We start from the raw sequence: 20,126 nt of genomic DNA on the forward strand, positions 1-20,126 counted from the left end.
TTAATGAGTCCCACTTATTGATTCTTGATTTTATTTCTTATACTTTAGAAATCTTAAGGAATTTGGTGCCAATGCCAGAGTACTGCCAGTATGTTTCCTCCCAGCATCTGCAATTTGTAGTCTAATACTCAAGTCTTTGATAAACTTTGACTTAACTTTTGTGCAGGGTGAGAGACAGTTGTTTTTTTTTTTTTTTTTTCTCCAGCCTATATTTTTGGTACATTTGTCAGTAAGTATGTGAGTTTCTCTGTGTCTTCTGTTCTATACCATTGGACTTCCTGCCTATTTTGATGCTAATACCATGCTGTTTTCTTTTTTATTATAGCTCTGTAATATAATTTTAGAATCAGTATTACAAATCCTCCAGCATTGCTCTTCTTACTCAGGATTGGTTTGGCTATTCTGCGTCTCTTATTCTTCCAAATGAATTATAGGACTATTTTTTTCTACTTCTGTGAAAGTATATGTCATTGGTATTTTGATGTGAATTGCACTGAATATGTAAAGCACAATATTAATTGTGCCTATAAAAGAATGGGAACTTTTTTCCATCTTCTAAGGTCTTTTCCAATTTATTTCTTCAATTTTCTATAGGTTTCATTTAGAGGTCTTTCACCAAATTGAGTGGATTTATTCCTGATTTTTTAAAGTTATTTTGCATGGGGTAGTTTTCCTGATTCCTTCTTCAGTAAAATAATTATTGGACTATAGCAGAGAAATTGATTTGTGAATGTTTGTGAATGTTGAGAAATTGATTTGTGAATGTTTGTGAATGTTGATCTTGATCTTGCATCAAAATACTTTGCCAGATTTATTTATAAGCTCTAGAAGTCTTTGGTTTTTTTTTTTAGTTTTATAAATATAGGATCATATAATCTGCTTACAGAGATAATTTGACTTGTTCTTTTCCTGTTTGTATCCCTTTAATTTCTTACCCTTTTCTGATTTCTCTGGACAGAATTTCAAGATGTTTGTTGATTAGAAGTAGTGATACTGGACATCTTGGTCTAGATCTTGATTTTAAGAACACATAAAGAAAGCATCTTGATGAACACAGATGCAAAAATCCACTTAAAAACTGCTTTCAAAACCATATTAAGAAGATAGTAAACCATGATCAAGTGGGTTTCATCACAGGGATGCAAGGTTTTTTCAATGTATACACATCAATAAATATAATTTATGACATAAGTAGAGGTATGAAAAAAGAATTGGACAAAATCTGGCATTGTTTCATGCTAAAAATGTTGAGAGAAACTAGGGAGAAAAGAAACTTATCTCAACACTGTACAGGCTATATATGACAAACCCAAGACCAACATCATAATAAATAGAGAAAAACTGAAAACATTTCCTCCAAAATCAGGAATGTATTACTTTCAAAATATAACTTATAAAGAAAGTATTTAATCCAATTAAAGGAAGAAATAATGGAAAAGCAAATATAATGTATAAAAATATATTTGATAATTAGAAATTACGAAATACAACTGGTCATAGCAGTTGAAAATAATACAAACATAGAGCTTTGTGTTTAATTCTCTTTTTAACTGATTGATATTAAATAAGGTAGTTTACAATGGTAGATAGAATGTTTTGTTTGACAGTTTTCCTTTCATGTTCAGTACTTAATATGTCTCATAATATTTAGTTTTATCTTTATATGTTATAAAATAATATAAAGTATGTGTGCCAAGTTCAGTGGCACATGCCTGTAATCCCAGCGTCTTGGGAGGCTGAGGCAGGAGGATCTTGAATTCAAAGCCAGCCTCAGCAAAAGCAAGGCACTAAGCAACTCAGACCCTGTCTCTAAATAAAATAAAAAATGGGGCTGGGGATGTGGCTTAGTGGCTGAGTGCCCTGAGTTTAATTCCCATGACCCCTCCCTGCTCCAAAGAAAAATAATGTGTAATTATCTTTTGTAAGCAAGTCATATATATATATATATATATATATATATATATATATATATATCCTCTAAAATATCTCTAGTTTATCTCAATGAATCATAAAGTTATGGATTACTACAGTGTAATATAATGTGGCAAAGCATCATTGCATTATAACAAAAACAATTTGAAACAGAAAATAATATTTCTAGATATTTGAGGTGCACATGTATTTCAGATATATCTTTTGAGTATGACCAAATCTAATTGTGAAACCTTCTTATTTGTGAAGGGGTTTGTGAACTTCATGAACTACCAAATGTCACTCCTTCAGTGGATCAATTGTAGTAGGGAATCTCTGCAGGGAGACTTTCAGTTATAGAAAAGGTGAAATAATTTAAGTCCTAGTCTGCAGTGGAGTACAAGAGCTGGACACACATTTCAAAAATGAGAAAAGCTTTTAAGAGCTAGCTAGCTAGGAAGGACAAAATCTCAGTGGCCACAATTCAGAGAGAAAGGGAATACAGGAAAGTGATATCAAATGGTACCACTTGTTACCTTGGAGCATTTGCCAATTACAAAGCAGAAACTGAGAACCTGAGTTTAGTGGAGCCACCTGTAACTGCATGGGGCGGCTGGAAGAATAACATTGAGCTTAAGGTCCTGGATGGAGTCACCTGACACAAAAACAGATTACCATGTGATGATAACCGTGAACTGCTACACATGATAACAGGATAAACCTGTAAGGGACCAGCCCTCCACAAGAGGCTGGAGGACAAGATTCAAATCTGTTCATGCTCTAATTGGTTCAGAACAGAGCTACATTCTATGAAAAAAGTAAATCAACCTCTGAAAAGGTAACATCATTCACTACACTATGCCATCCTTATATTTATTAATCTATAATGCCCACCAATGACTCAATTTGGACCAAGCATTAAGAAGAGATATGCCTTTAACAAAAATGAATTGGATTTAGATGAACTAGACATGAATTTTAATAAAATTATGTATATAGTCCAAGTGTGATTTTATTATATGGGCAAAAAAAGAAGAAAAAGCTGGACAGAATTATGAAAGAAAAAACTTGTAATTTCTAGATGAGACCTCAAAGAGAAAAATAGTAAAAAATTATAATAAATCTTTAAAAAAATTAAACAAATAAAGTAAAGGAAAGGGACTTCTTTTGGGATAGATGAGACTCAGCTATAATACCCCATTTATGTATTTAGCAAACAAAGATAAGAAAAAGAACTTGACAGAAAACAATACATGAAGAGCATTGATAAGCATTGAGAATTTTCCAGACATAATAAAAAATCAGTATATCAAGTCAAAGATTTTAAGAATTGTTATGAATCAAAAGTAGGATAAATGAAAAGAAAATTCATACCTAACTACCTCAAAAAGCAGAAACAAGGGGCTGGGGATATAGGTCATTTGGTAGAGTGCTTGTCTCACATGTACAAATCCCTGGGTGGGTTCAGTCCCCATCAACACACACACACACACACACACACACACACACACACACTCACAGAAGAAACAAAATGCTACAAACCATATACAAATGGAAATCTTAAAATTAGAGGAAAAGTCACATTACCTTCAAGGAAACAACAACCCTTCACAATTTAAAAATTACTTAATTTGGAGTAGGAAAATAACAAAAAACAACAAAAAAAACACTTATTTTACACAATAAAGAAAAAAAATTTAAGAAAATGGAATTTGCATTATAAACAATAACAAATTTGTTCCAGACACACTGAGAATTTAAAAATTAAAGGCAAACCTTAAATTTCTAAACTATAACATAGTCATATAGCTTCTATATTTGTAGTAGGTTTCAAATGACCATGAAAGCACTTACTATAGCAGAAATTCAATTCCATAAAACTAAGAATTCTGGTGAGGTGCAATTGTACACACCTATCTTTTCATCTACTTGAGAGGCTAAGGCAGGAAGGCACAGTGTAGTCAATTTAGACCAGTGAGTTTTGCAAAGTTCAGTACTACAAAAAAAAGACGAAATTTTTAAAAATAGACACTCTTAAGAGACTAGAAAGCATACTACAGAATAGCAGAAAATATATTGGCAAAAATATATGAATCCATTCAAAAATATATAAAAGAAAATGATATTACAATTATAAAATAATAAGCAACCTAAACAGGTAATTCACAAAAGAGGATCTCCAAGTGCCAAATCAATGCATAAAAATGTACTTAGTAGCTATCATAGAAACATAACAAAATATCTACTATACTCCTGAAAAAATGACTATGAAAGATAAATAATAGCAAATACTGTAAGCAGTTGGAGCAACTGAAACTCTTGCACACTGTTTATGGAGGAAAATAACAATACCACTTTTAAAGATGTTTATCATCATCTAATAAAACTGAATATAAGCACAATTTGGGATCCTGCATTTTTGTACAAATGCACCAAATAACAGCTAAGATTATTCACATCAATAAAGTTAAAAGCCATACAAAGGAAACAACACAAATATTCAATAGTACAGTCAATAAGTAAGTTGAACAGTATGCTTGCAACAGAGATCAATGTGGCAATAAAACAGAGTAACTTTACAAAGATATTGGGTGCACAAGTACAGGCACACATGAAGACAAATATTCTAATTCCATTTGCACAAAATCTCCAAAATGTCTCCACAAAAAAAAAAAAAAACTGATTTGTCACTGGAAGTCAGGACAGTCATTATCATTGGATAAGAATGTAGAAGTCCCTCCTGGGTTGCATAAGGAAGCCTCTGAAATACCTATACTGATGGGCCTAGATTTTATTGAAATCTCACAGTCAAGAATACTGTACATGTCTTCGTATTTTTATATTCAGGGTTTGTCCTTTCCTATTGTGTTTTATACTTCAAAAATTTATTTTAAAAATAAAACTCAAGAACATTTCCAGGGGTATAGTTTATCATGGCCAAAGAAGCATGTGGTTCAAAGATTGGGTTATTTTGTAGTGATAATTATCATACTATGTGTGCATTTCAGGAGAATTATTAGTAAAAAATTATAAGTGTATCTGATTTTCCAATCTGTGCTTTGTTGAGAGAAAGAACAAATATATTTTCAGTAACAGATAAAAAGCATTCATTTTGTTTTCAGAGTAACATTATAGATTTTATTTTATCTTCTTTGGAAAGAAAAAAAAAGTTATGTTTGTAATCTTGATGCTAACACCCTTCCAATTTCATTTTATCTGCAGAACATACTATCAGCCAAACCTTTCTACAGATAATACCATAAGTTATTAACACAATGAAAAAAATTGTTTGATAACACTAGAGAAAAAAACTACATGTGATTTATGGAAGGAATTAATGTTTGGAATAAGGCAATAGTGTTTAATGTTCCTCTTTCCATGACTTCTAGCTGAGGGCAGGCTATAGTTTTGACCATGCCATGTGGTTAAGATTTCAATTTAAAAGCAAACAAATAGGGCTGGGGGTATAGCTCAGTTGGTAGAATGCTTGCCTTGGGTGTGCAAGGTCCTTAGTTCTAATCCTCAGTACCACCACCACCACTAAAAAAAGAAAAAAAATAAAATAACAGTATTGCTGCAAAGAACAGCAAGAGGATAGAATTGAAGTCAACCAGACCACTGAAAATAAAGGACATAGCCAAAGAAAGAGTCTTTCAGATACCTAATCCAAAAATGTTTGAACCCTAAGAAGCCTGTTTATGGATAAATGAGAATATTAGCAGTTCCAGTACTACAGATCTGATTACCTAATAAAACAAGAGGAAAACAATGAAGGAAGAATGGTAGACTCATTGAAGGAATGGATACTAACAAAATTCAGAAATTGCAAACATAACCTCACAATAACCACACAATATCCAAAGTAAAATAATAAAAATAAAAATTATTCAACATCCAAATGGGAAAACATCACATTTTCAAGAGTAAAGACAACCAATGAAAAATGAACTTATGTTGACTCAGATGTTTAAATAAGTAAATTAACAGCTATTATCACTACTCTTATAGAGAAAAATATTCATAGTAAATGCAAAGCTAAAAAATATCAACATAAAAATAGAAACTATAAAAATAGAAATGAATGAAACTGAAAACTTTAATTACTGAAATAAAAATATTTTTTTTGACTAGGCTTACCATCAAAAGGAGATGACTAGAAAAGAAAGAATCAGTAAATACATAGACACTTCAATAAAAATATGGAAAATGTAAACAGAGCCTCAGCAGCCATGGAAATATCAAATGCACCTAGACAAACACACTTACACACTTGCATGCTCAGAGACAAGGCAGATACATATAACCTACACAAAAAAATAACTGAGTGGAAAATATTATTTATATATGGCTATGAGTTTTACAATCTATTGAAAAAGTAAACTCACAGACACTTGAAGCTCAGAGAGTCTCAAGTAGGATTAATACAAAGAAAACCATATTTAGTCACATAATGATCAGACATCTGCAAATAAAGAATTTAGAGAATATTCATAAATGAGCCAGAGAATTGTCAATTGCTTACAAAAATAACTGACTCCTCAAAACAGTGGAGGACTTGATAAAGTAGAACAGCAGCTTTAGGTGCTGAAAGGAAATAAACAACAAAAAACAAACCTGTCAACTCAGACTTTTTTATGTAGCAAATATACTGCAATACATTCTTCAGGCTGAAGAAAGAAAATGAACAGAAATGTTAACAATTTAGGATAATTTAAAGGTTTGATACTAAAAATTTTAAGGTATCATAATATTGCATTGATTTTTTTCCATTCAATGGAATTTGATTGGGTAATGATTTATTCAATTGCTATTTGTTTAATACTTAGAATATTGAATTTATGACTATGCATGTGTCAGATAAAACACACTATTTTTAGTTGTCCTCTTTGTTGTCCAGTATATAACATAGTTTCTGATACATAGCTTGCATTTAGTAAATGCTAGTTGAAACTTTAACATATTAAAATCTCTAATATTGTTTTAAAATAGAACGTGTCATTTTGTGATCACAAAAATCATGCTATGTCAGTATCCCTTTCTATAATTGATAGATTAATAAATGGAGGCTAAAAACAAAGAGACATGCCCAAGGTTATTCTATAAAAATGCAAGCTTTTAAGATATATTTGTCTAGTTATTCTTCTATTTCTGATACATAGTTGAGACAATATATATCTTGAAACATTTCAAAGTGAATAAAAATGCATAGTTTAAACCACTATCATTATTTGCACTAGCAGATTTAGATATTTAAGCAATTTTTAAAAATAAAATTTTATATAATAATTAATGGATATACATTTTATTAAAGTAACTACTAATGACTTTATAGTAGCAATTATGTATAATTAAAATGTTTAATTACTTTAAATTTATTCTATGTCCCCCAAATACGCAAAACTGACCTTCATCATTTTGTACCCTCATGCTTTCTTTAACTTATGCTGTTCCCATTAAATATTTAACCATAGTCTAAATGATATTAAGCTGCTTTTAATAATGCTTTTATTTAAATGTTAATATAAATATATTATTAATGGCAAAATGTCTTATTTAGATATGTGTAGTTTCACTTTAAAATTAAATTTTTATTTTAATCACTTTAAAATATCTTTCTTTTACATAATGAACAGAAAATATTTTGAGAGAGTTATAAGAGTCAAAGGCAGTTAAAAGGCAGTTTCTTAGTAAGCAGTTTTCTATGTATACTAGTTCAGTTTCATTTTATATTTGGGGAAATCGTAGTTTTTTATATTCTTTCACTGAAAAATCTTGTTAAAAAGACCTGGAAAATAAGAATAAGGAAAAAGAAAACTAAAATTTTTTAATCATACTTCTTCATATAAAGCATTAATGACATTAACACTCTATCTCATTGCTTGAAAAGCATTTGTGAATAATGTAGTAACCACACAATTCTCTAATATTTTATCTGCTAATGCTGCCTGAAAACCATTTTTACCTGACATTATTTAGTACCCATTTGCATAATCCAGGATGCTATCACTGTTCAATGGGATGATCGTTATCCCATATTGATATCACACTTTGCTATCAGGAAACCACCTTAGTTCCACAAATTTTTGTAGAAGGAACACGACTCTTTTTTTTTACCTCCATAAATATGTGATTGACAATTGATAACTACATTGTCTAATCTATTTAAACTGAATTAAAATATCAATGTGTCATTCCTTCCAGTGAATGTGTTTACTCATCAAGGAAACAGAAATGTAGAGATTGTAGGTAGCCTCAAGAGATAAATGACTATGGTATCATTTAGGTTGTTTTGCTTATCAAAACAAAAAAAAATCTAGACAAATAATAATGCATTTAAGATGAGCTCCAAGGCAAAAGCTGAGTTTGATTTTTCTGTCCATTTTTTCTCTTATTTTTTAAAGCAATTTCAAGATGTTTTTAAGAAAGAGAATAAAACTGTGACATTTAATTAAAGAAGACAAAAAGCCAAGCATGCAAACCCAGTGCATTGATTTTTTTCAAATTTATATCAGCTGACTTATTATAGACAATAATAATTTTGTTAAAGCATCTATGGAAAACAACCACAATAGCTACATTTCCACTTGAATACCATTAAAGACTGCAGACAAAAGGAAAATAAAGTGAATTGTTTCATCTTTCTATGAAACCCCTGAAGTACATAACTAGTATTGTTAAAAAAAAAACAGGGAGAATTTGATTATTTTTATACTGTATATTTATATGTATTTACATATACACATATCTTGTTATTCATGTATATGAATTAATGTGCAATAATAATAGTGAAATATCAATTGTGATATTGTGCATTACCATTTCAGAAAATTTCAAGAATATAGAGCTATTGCAAATATATGTATTAAAAATAAACTACATGGAGGTTGTCAGAAAAAATCTTCTACATGAGATTGTCTTTGGGATAATAAATAACATTACCTCTGACATGTATGCAATCTCCATATAGTATGCATTGTACAGGTTTACAGCAGAGAAAATATGCTTCTTTTATATAATGAACAGAAAATATTTTGAGAGAGTTATAAGAGTGCAAAGGCAGTTAAAAATGGAAACTCTCTTTTTTTTCATACTTCACATCAGTTTATTTTGACAGCTGTAGTAACAGAGTCAAAGGTTTAATCAGAGATGTGTGGGCTGCATCCTCATCAAATCCATAGTTTCTACTTCCCAGTGGATTTGGTGTCATTTCAATCAGAAAACTGCCTGCAGACAAATGCAGTAATAAATTGAAGATATCATCTTCAGCCTTTCTTCTATCAGGATGAGACTGAAAATACAGAAAGTGAGAAAATAGATACAATAAAGAAAGGGGTGGCATTAAACCATCTACCTAGAGAACCTCTTATGATGTGATTGAAAGGGAGAATTTTCCTAGAAACAAAGAGTTATAAGAAATGAATGGTAGTACTTTCAATATCAGACAGTTTTTCATGAACCATAATATATTATATATTTCAGGATAACTAGAACAAATAATTTTGAATATTATCAGAAAGAAATGATAAATGTTTGAGGTAATGAATGCGCTAATTATCCTGATTTGATCATTATATTATGTTTATGTACACGAAAACATCACACTGTACTCCATAAATTGTGAAATTAACATGTCAATTAAAATAAAGTGAAATTTAAAATAGGAAACAATTTTACTCTTGATGTGTATAATATACTACATATAATATTAGAGATTATAAGCATAAAATGTCAAATTTGCTATATATTAATAAACCAATAATAATAATAAATCAACTATTTCTATATAGAATCAATCTTACACATGTCAGAATTCTTAAATATATATGACTTAATTTTTTGGTAACAATGTCCGCTGGGTGTATTTCAATTTAGCTTAAAAAGAAGTTCTCTGTCCTAAAGGAAATTTTGTTGGGATATATTGACCCATGGTCTTGAAAACAAATTTATACATCATACTCATAATAAGGAGTTGCTAAGCAATGTTTTTTTCATAGATGGCTTGTCAGGCAAAAGAGACAACAACCTTCTTGGGGATGCTGGAGAGAAATGATGCAAAAGAACATGAGATGGCCTAGGGTATTGTTCATGACATGAAGCATAAAATCTCAGAAAAGGTGTTGATTTGCTTCCTCCTTGGAAGTTTTCTAACATCTCTGTAAAAATCACATGCACATACACACACACACACAGATACACACACACATGCACTCACACACACCAATGTTTCTTTGATCAGCTATTGGTATTCAAGAATGTTGATTGTGCTAGTAAATACTAGAATGATGTACCAAAGACATCACTATCTATCTGATCTGTGCAGGCTAAATTGTTGTGCAGCATTACACTACATATTTTTGAGCAGTATCAAAAAAAAAAAAAAAGTTCCACAACTTCCCTTCAGTTATGACAACCAAAACTCCATTCAGATATTGACAAATATTCTTTGAGGGTTAAAATTTCCCTTGGTTGAGAAGCACTGAGAAAAATATAGCACTAACATGCACACACACTTACCAGTATATATACATCTGCACATACTCACATGCACACTCCCACTAATTTTGTCAAGTCCTTGAACACCCAAATATTATAATTCCACATCACCTACATCTTTATGTGTATCCAAACACATGTTCATGGAGCTATACTCACATCCAGATCCACAGCCCTGCATATGTACATATCACTCCCATATGTACAGTCCAATATATAAACATACACCTGAACTCATATAATCCACACTGAAAAAAATACTTCTCATTTTATAATACAATCAGAAGAACTATTGTCCCTTACATTGATTAATTTCTTGCCCACAACATATGCTTTACTCTTTTTTCACTTGTGATCAGGGGGTGAATTTCCTTAAACCATTGAATAGATCTCAATAAATATTCATTGAATCAATTAGTGAATGATTTTGTTTCATTTTGACATTAAACTGTAGTTTTTTTATTGTATTTCTGACACTTCTATCCCTGAAGGTCTGCCTAGGGTCTTTTAGAATTTGTTTTGACCATATATTGGAAGATAATTTTATATTTTTCTTTAAATAAGTACTGTGCAAGGCTGTTGATTTTGCTAGTAAATACAAAAATGATGTATCCAAAGTCATCACTATCAATTTTAATTTGAATTAAGATGAATGGTACATTATATCCTTGTTGAAATAAACTGCATATATAGTTCAGCATTTACTTTATTGTGAATAAAATTTTCAATACCCTCTGCTGCTAAGAAAAAAATTATTAAAATTGAATTGCTAGTATAATGGAATTTTAAAATAGGTTGTACTTGCTTTTTCTTAAATCTTACAAACTATTATGCAATTTTTTACTCTGATGAAAACATGTTCTCTATTAGAATCCCATAGAGATTCATCCATTTTGAGATCCTAACAGTAAAATTAAGCAGAAATACTTCCCAGAATTTTTTAATAAATATTGATTTTTGTGACAAAATCTGAGTGAATTTGATCACTTTATATCACTTCAGAGTAATTCAAGTCCTGACTCAATATCTTCTTTATCAAAACATCATGGAAGCTAGAGATTTATGTCCTCAGAAAAATTACAATTTACTGCTATATCTAGATAATATATGCTTTTGCAAGACATAGAATATGCTATTTATAAATACACATTATCATAAAATAACTAACTTTGGGTTTCTATACTGTATAATTAGACTGCGTTTTAATGATGATTATTTCACAAAAAGTATCCTGGGAAGGAAATAAAATTCATTATGAATGTGTTTTAGATGTCAAAGCATTTTTATTTTGCCAATTATGCTAATACTATAATTTATAATTTACATTTTTCAAATAAGATGGTATTTATATTATAATTTCTTTATTATTACAATTTAGAATTTACATTTTTCAAATGATTGACATTTGTATTATAATTTCTTTACTACATTAATACATCACAAGCTTTTAATGTGAGAATGCTGACTATTCAATAATGGATGAAACAAATAAACGAATTAAACTGCTTATTTATACACAGTAGCTATTCAAAATATTAAATTATTAAGTAAGTATATGCTTCATTTTGAAGGATATGCATTTCTATTATTTCAGTAAGTTTTATTTTGTGGCATTTCCTCTTTTGTTTATTTCTAATAGTTACTTTTGTAGTGTTATCACCTATAGTATGTCATATCAGCATGCTAGTAAATAGGATTTCTGTACTTGGCTTAATTATCAATTATGCAAAGTTCTGATAATGGCTTTTTAATAATTAATATAAAGCCTGCATATTAAAAATTGTTTTTTGTGTGGTGATCTATTTTTCACTCATTAGGTATAAAGATGATCGTAGTATAAAAATAAATGCATATCGAGCTTGTTCTCTTTCCTATGATCTTCACTACTGTGTTGAATTGTGTTAATTTGTTGGAGTCAAGTGTTTTATATAAATACTTAGTAAAGTAAAAGTCCTATGAAAATTTAAAAGAAATTTAATATGCCAAATATTGATTCATTGTCTATATGAAAATATCATTTGCTTTTCCAAGTATTTATTTTAAAGATATTTAGACCTTGTAAATTAGAAACTAATTATATTATAGACCCACTGGTCCAAAATAAGGGAATAAAGAGAAGTGGGGAGTGGTGGTGGGATTACAACAAAATGAAAGAAAGATCCAGGACTAGATGAGAGGAACTGAGTGGGGAGGGAGGAGGAAAGTAATAAGGGAAGAAGAGTAGAATTAATTTGACCTAACTTTCCTGTGTACCTATGTGAGTATATCAGAGAAAATCTCAACATCATGTATACCCACCAGACACTAACTAAAAAACAAAATAAACAAAAAAAAACTATGAGTAATTATCAAAAACATCAGTAGAACAGAGAGAAAAAAAACTGGAGGGAGGAGGGGAGGAAAATGGGAAGTCCTGGGGATTGAATTAGAGCAACTTACATTCCATGTTTTATGTCTCCTGACCCTTGAATATTTTATACAGCAATAGGAACATGGTGAAGGAGATTGGTAAAGGATCCTTACATGGGGAGATTATCCTAGATCATGTGTTCTAGGTTGTCCAGAAGTAATCCCAATGATCCCTGTGAGAGAGAAGCAGAAAAAAACTTGAAGATGTTATGCTACTGGCCTTAAAGATGTAGGAAAGACTGTAAACTTTAAGAATTAAAGGAATACAACTCTAGAAATTGGAAAAGGCCAGGAAATGGATTTACTCTAAGATTTCAATAGAGTCAGTAGTTTCCTATCAGTGAAATCTTGTTTGAATGTCTAGCTCCAGAACTATAAGAAAATACATTTACACTCATTAAGCTTACTGTAATTTGCTATGGTGGAAACAGAAAACTAATATACATTATTTCACATAAATCAAAATCAAACACATAGTATTTGTGCCTTTTGAATATCTTATTAAAATTAAAATAACCTAAATGGTATATTATAAAACATTACTTTTTATAACATAAAACTAATTTCACATTCTAGTTTTGCCCTTCAACATAATGTGCTGAAGTTTCTTTCTTTCATTTTTCTTTCTTAGGTATAAAAGCAGCTATGCAATGACAGATTTTAATAAAATTTGCTATTTGACTATTTTGAAAATTAATCTATGAATAATAAAATCATTTTTTTTGTATAAGCCAGCTGATGACTACAGAGATGTGAAACATAATGTGAAAAAGAAAATCAAGTATTCAAACCTAACTTACTTTTAAAATGAATGTATGAATGAATACATAAAGAGATATATCCCTCTACCTGAAATACATATAACATAAAATTAACTTAGATACAAACCAATAATTGAATGTCAAATTTAATTAAACACCAAAAGAAGTTATTATAAAATGAAGTGATCATCTTTCTTTTAATGATTTAAAAAGAACAAAAAAAATAACATCTTAACTTTAGTTGACTGGGAATAGGAATTCTTTTTCATACACCTTATTTATTTATTTATTTTTACGAAACTCTTACCATGTAGTCTTTTCAGATCCACAGTTTTATCTGTGACAGGTCTACATCCAGAAGCTACTAGCACAGATTTACACTACCCTGTCATTTTGAAACAGTGCAGTTCTATTTCCATGGTCATCACCTTTTAAAACTCCATGAGTTTCCAGTTTTATTAGCCTCACTTCTTTCTTGGGTCACATGAATCTATTGAACTCTGGACAGTTGTTGAATATATATGAAGAAAGTTCTGCAATTTTTCAGTTTGTAAGAAAGTCAAGGTTATAAATGCTGGATACTTTTTGGAGAAAAGCAATTTTCAGGTGATAGAATATATGGAGATTTTGGTTTAGACAATACGTGTCTGCATATATTTTATTTAATATGCACATATATTTATATGCACAAATATACTTTTTGAATGTGATATATTCAGTTCCTTTTTGTTTTCTGAAAATAAAGCAATATCATTTCAGCTTTAGATATCCTCTAAATATCCTGTGATTTTCTACATTTTCCAGTGACCTTCCAGATGAATTCCTGTTATTTCTCTCAAATGTTGTGTTATACCTAGTAACAATAATGAAATTTAAATAATAAGTTACCAAGAGGTTTTATATTTTATATGGTCATATGTAAATGTTTCATTTTGCTTAGTTGATCAATTTTAGAAAAAAATCTTGGAATCATACACTGAAATATTTTTCGTCTCTTAGACCCATGCATGAGCTCGCTCTCTTGTCCATGAGGAGGTCCATGGAACAGGGTAGAGGAGAGTGTGGCTGTGGCGTCGCTAATCAAGACCTCTGGAGACCAAGCAGGAAGCAGGTCTGATTTTATTGTGCAATTACCATGTATACACACTCAGGTAGTAGCTAAGCAGACAGGCAGCCACCAATGCAATTTCTGTTAACTGACTGTCCTTGCAGCAACCAATTGAGGAGCAGGCTGTGGACAAGCAGAGGGACTGAAACACATGGCCTCAAGCCCAGGGCTGTCCCTCCAGGGTAAGCAGCCTGCTGTTCACATGCCTAGCACAAGAGGAGTGGCCTGCCACTCAGATGCCCTTAACATATGCCATGTATGCAGTACTCCATGCCCTTGTCCCCACAGAACCACAAGTAAGGTTAGAGATATTCAGGACATGAATGGTGTGAGGAGCTTCAGTATTACATTCTTAGTTGGTGTTAAATAAGGACCCATGTGCAGATACACTTAATAAAACAATATATTAATTCTTATCTTTCTTGATTTCAAATACATTCTAATAGTAAGAAAAAGTATGCACAGGCTATATGTGTATATGTGTGTACTAAAAATATATAGTTCTATTAAGTAGAAATTTCACTACAATTGACGATCTAAACACTAGCTTTTGGCTTGACAGCAAATGACACAAAATTGTACTTGATAATTTCAGGTGTTTCTGTGCTGCATATTGTTAAGAATGTAGCCTTCGAGTTGGGCTAGATATATTAAATTTCCTTGCCAGTAATTAGACTGATTTTTTGATACTTCTTTACATCTGAGAATCTTAGTTTCTATATGTATAAAATGGGCATGATCACAAAACTTAAGTTAAAGCTTTACTGAAAAAAGTAATTGTTACATGAAAGAGATGTGGAACAGTGACTAGTACTTGGCAAGAAAAATAAATCTACAAGTATTAACTATTATGAAAAGTCAGTTGTCAATATAATTTGATTAATGTCATTTGTTTCCATATATCACTTGACTATATAGACTGAGTGCTACATGTTTAATTCATTACATGTTATAGACAAATGTCAGAAGTAAAACCCAAAACATTTTAAAATGTCTCCATTGGAAGAGGATTTTTTTTTGTCCTAAAGAACAACAGAGTAAACTTCTAGTAATAAAATCTGAAAATTTAGAAATATTCCAAAATTAATTATGTTTGAGGATTTTTAATTATTTTAAGTTATGCTATTGATTTTCAGCTCAATACTTGAATATTATTTTAAATACATTTCCACTATGCATAGATTCAGGATACTCAAGTTTTCTAGAAAACTGGAAATAACATCTATCAAAACATATGCAAAATTCAGTAGAGATTCCCATTATGGATGGTTTTCATAAAAAGAATGACTCAAGAAGGATTTGTTCATGATCTTGTGTTTACTCTTAAATTTTCATAATGTTCACAGTGCTTTTTTATTCCTAATTCTGTGTGTAAGAATTTAAATTTGTTTATGGCCATTGTTTCTTAAATTCTACATGAAAAGAATAACAGATAATATTAGATTTGTCATAGATTCATGATAAAAAGATAGCATCGTTATTTTAAATTTTATATATGACAATAGATTATCTACACAATCCCAGGTGTAAAGATAAGTTGAAAGACGAACAACTATGTTAGTAAAAATGAAATACAACATTTCTGTAACAACAAAAAGAAAATCAACTTATAGATCTCAAAGAAACAATCACAAACTTACATGTTTGAAGGTATCCTCTCATCAACTTAACTACCATTGATGATTAATTTAAAATAAATAAATCTTGAGCCTACTTTTTATCAAACACACCTAAAGAAATTCACCAGGTACCATCTTCCTCTCTGAGTGTGGGCCTAAGCAGTAGAATACAGCAAAGGCGATGGCAGGTCACTCACATGATTGCATTTACTCTCAAGGGGTCCATCTTTGAAGGCTGTTGTCTCTAGCTTCTTGCTGGCTCTGAGCAAGCTTACAGTTGAACTGTCAGTGGCGTGGGTCACGTGACGGAACCGGAAGCAGGCGGTCTCTAGGATGCAAAAGCCTTCAGTTTTACAGCCAGGTGGTTTTTTTGTTTGTTTGTTTGGTACACCCTGGGATTGAGCACAGGGGAGCCCAACCACTGCGCCCCAGCCTCAGCTCTTCGCTGTATTTTGTTTAGACAGATTCTCGCTGAGCTGCCTTTGAATTTCCAATCCTTCCTGTCTCAGCCTCCCCAGCCACTGGAATTACAGGGAAGCATCACTGCGCCTGGCTGGAGAGGTCTTTAATCTTGTGATTTCAGAATACGAATTCTGCCCAGGACCTGAATAAACTGAGAAGTAGATTATTCCCGTGTTGAGACTCCAGGTGAAGGCAGAGCCCAGCCCATACCTTGATGGCAGACCTGTGAGACACGGAACACCCTTCTGTGCAAAGCCCAAACTCCTGAACCATTAAAATAAATAAATAAATAAATAAATAAATAAATAAATAAATAAATAAATAAACCATTCAACTTTTGGTAATGCAGCAATAAAAATTGAATACAAATGAACAAAATTATTCTGGTTAGGTTCATTACTGAAACTATTCTGAAGTCACCTTTGTGATCACTCCCTGATTAACGTCTCATATTCTGAATGATTCCTTCTGGTATGCTATGACCTATAATTCTTCAGTTCTATCAGAATCTACCAACCAAGGTTTCTGTTCCTGCTTTATCCTTTATTTGACTGTCTTCAGATTTTCTCTTCCTCCTTTGCTCATTTGGTTTCCATGGCTAACTTTATTATCATATATTTCCCCCAACTTCCTTAAACCATTTTCAGTTTATCATATAGATTTTTAAAAGCCCAATTCTGACTTACATAAACTAAAACATTATGATATATTGTGTAAATATATGTAATTTTAGTTAGCTCTAACTAAATAAAGCTTGGGAAAATTTTTTAAATGTGAAGAGTAATGAAAAAAAACAAACACAAAGAAAATCAATCTTAGATCAACTACCTGCAAATGAAATTCTCTTATCATTTTTTCCAACGTTTAAAAATCAACTCCATCCATACAGGAGAGCAGATTTTTAAAAGCTTTGAGTTATTTTTCACTCCCTGCTTGTTCTTACACTTCACATCCAATCCATCAACAAAACCCGTGGGTTTTGAAATACATCCAGAGGCAGTAAAAATTGCTCCCGATAACTGTAGCTCTGTGTCTCAAGTCTGAGTAGGTGTCTGTTCTGATATGACTTTCCTCATGACGTTTACCTGAAGAGAGGACACCAAACCAACTTGTTTCTTATCCCAAAGGACGCCACTGAAATAAGGTCTCTCCACTGTGAATGAAAGCTTAGAGACCAACAGTGTGGGTTAGGATTCAAAAGAACCAGCAGGTGGTGCTTCCATTTTGCTCACTCTGCTGGATGGGAAGATGAAGAGAAGTTATCATGACAAGGGGACAGCACTCCCCACTCCCCAGCTGAGAAGCAATACGCTGTGACTAATGGAGAGCTATATGCAGAAGTGGCTAAAAGCAAGAATTGAAAAAGGTGAGGGCAAATGTGCCTGTAGGTGTGAGCACTGGCAGAAACCATCAGCTATTCTGCAGAGGAGACCTGCTGTCTCTGAGGCAAGAAGTCAAAAGATTTAAAAAGCTTCCTTGATCTTTCCCCACAGGTTAGAAACACTCCTGCTCTGCCTTCAGCTTATTCCATACTCACCTGTGGAGAAGAGATGAATTTCTTTGTATATCTATAGATACACACACACACACACACACACATCCCATGGTTTAGGAATCTATTTTTTTGATGCCAAATCAATAAATTGTCACTGTGAAAATGTATAATTGGCATTCTTATTTTTTGCATATATTAAGTGTTTGTAAACTATCAAAGCAGATTGTCTCATTTAGGGACTGTGTTGCACAAGGAGAGATGATTACCATTCCTTACTGTGTGATCCAGCAAAAACAGTACAAAATCTTGGAGGATGAAAGGAAAACCATGGTTCCTATTAAGAAATTAAAGGCAGCAGGAATAATAAGAGATGCACTATTTACTCAACATAACAGCCCTCCATGGCCAGTGATGGCTGACAAGAGACAGAAATTTATAGTAGAAAATTATCAACTGAATCTAGTTTGGGCTCAAATAGACTCAAGATGTTCCAGATAGTATACTACATCTAGGTGCATCACAGAAATTCATTACAAATATATTCTGTGCAGTATATTTCCAAAGCCTTTTTGGTATTCCACTAGCACTTGAAGACCAAGATCAACTACGTTAACTTTGCAATTCCTCCACTGCATATCTATAATGTACCCCAGGAATAAATTGTGCAGCTATGAGAGATTTAACATAAAGTGCAAAAACCAAACACATGAGGTCCAGTTGGTAATGTCAAAAGACTCAGTCTTAGCTCGAACTCTATCATATCTCCACCAACAGGAGAGGCTGATAAACTCTAACAAAATGCATGGCCCTGCTAATTAAGTACAGTGTTTTAGGAAATAGGTTACAATTCTCCTATTGCAATTACTGACCATCCACTACTAAAAAAGAAAGTTTAACATAATATAGAATTATTTGAATATTGAAGATTGTATGTGCCTCAATAGGGCATTTAAGTTTATCCTTTATTGGCTGCCTAGAAATTAGTCTTTTTCCTTTGGTGCCCGACTTAATGGGTTGTGTTAAAAGCTGACCTGTCAGTTGTAACTTGCTCTTTAAATCTGGTGCCCCAGAAACTGATCAATTTTGATCTATGCTGCTGATTTCGTCCTCTAGCAAAAGTAGGAAACCTGTTCCCCGTAAGCTCCCCTTAGAATTTCATACATTTAGCTTCCCAGACACAGCTACCAGGTTAAAGTAGTTATTGGCTGCAACTGGTATTTCACTGAAACTGAATATATGACCCATGAAGAGCTTTTGACTCTCTAGCCTTGAAATTACTATTTTGAGATCAGTCAACTCTGACCAAAGAAATAAAAAGTTGGGAAAAGTCCAGAAAACTTCACTTGCCAAATGGAAATTGATGGAGTATGTGAGTCCTGGTCTTGCTTATGCTAGGCAAGTGCCCTACCTCTAAGCACCCCTAGCTGCACCCCTATTTTCTTGAAAGGGCAGCAACTATCCCTTTGGAAGAAACCTTGCTATGGTTTAGGAATGAGACCTTTGAAACCATGAGCACCAAATAAACTTTTCGTCCTCTAAAATTGTTTTATTGGTCACAGCAGCAAAAAACAAGTTGACTAAAACAAAGCCTAGGTCCCATTCTACTACCACAAGTAAAGTCACTGGCTCTATGGAACCCTGATCTATAGAGGCTTCACTAAATTTCTGGCATGCTTCACTCCTAGTTTGACTAAGTTAAAGACCTGATGTCAGTTATTATGATTCAGCTGTGGTTCAACCTCACTGGCAGCTTTGGAAAACTAATCATGTTTTTCTGGTCACTAGTCAGAACTAAAGATTATTTTATGTCTCTAATACTACCATTGCCAAACTGATATATTCTTTATTGATTTTTAAAATTTTGCCAG

At 32.0% G+C, this 20,126-nt stretch overlaps 1 long non-coding RNA gene across 4 annotated transcripts; it reads left to right on the forward strand.

Annotated features, from left to right (window-relative positions):
- The first annotated feature begins 201 nt into the window (after positions 1–201).
- Positions 202–20,116, forward strand: LOC308648631. 4 transcript variants are annotated; one of them, XR_014021892.1, is made up of 5 exons: positions 202–229; positions 9,906–10,025; positions 14,574–14,685; positions 16,885–18,129; positions 18,257–20,116. It is a non-coding gene; the product is annotated as an uncharacterized lncRNA (long non-coding RNA). The 4 variants fall into 4 exon arrangements; XR_014021889.1 differs by having other exon boundaries at positions 202–237; positions 16,885–20,116; XR_014021890.1 differs by having other exon boundaries at positions 202–233; positions 16,885–20,116.
- Positions 20,117–20,126: the final 10 nt, after the last annotated feature.

The sequence above is a fragment of the Spermophilus citellus genome (genome assembly GCF_964194105.1).
Source record: "Spermophilus citellus genome assembly, chromosome: 1".
Lineage (NCBI taxonomy): Eukaryota > Metazoa > Chordata > Mammalia > Rodentia > Sciuridae > Spermophilus > Spermophilus citellus.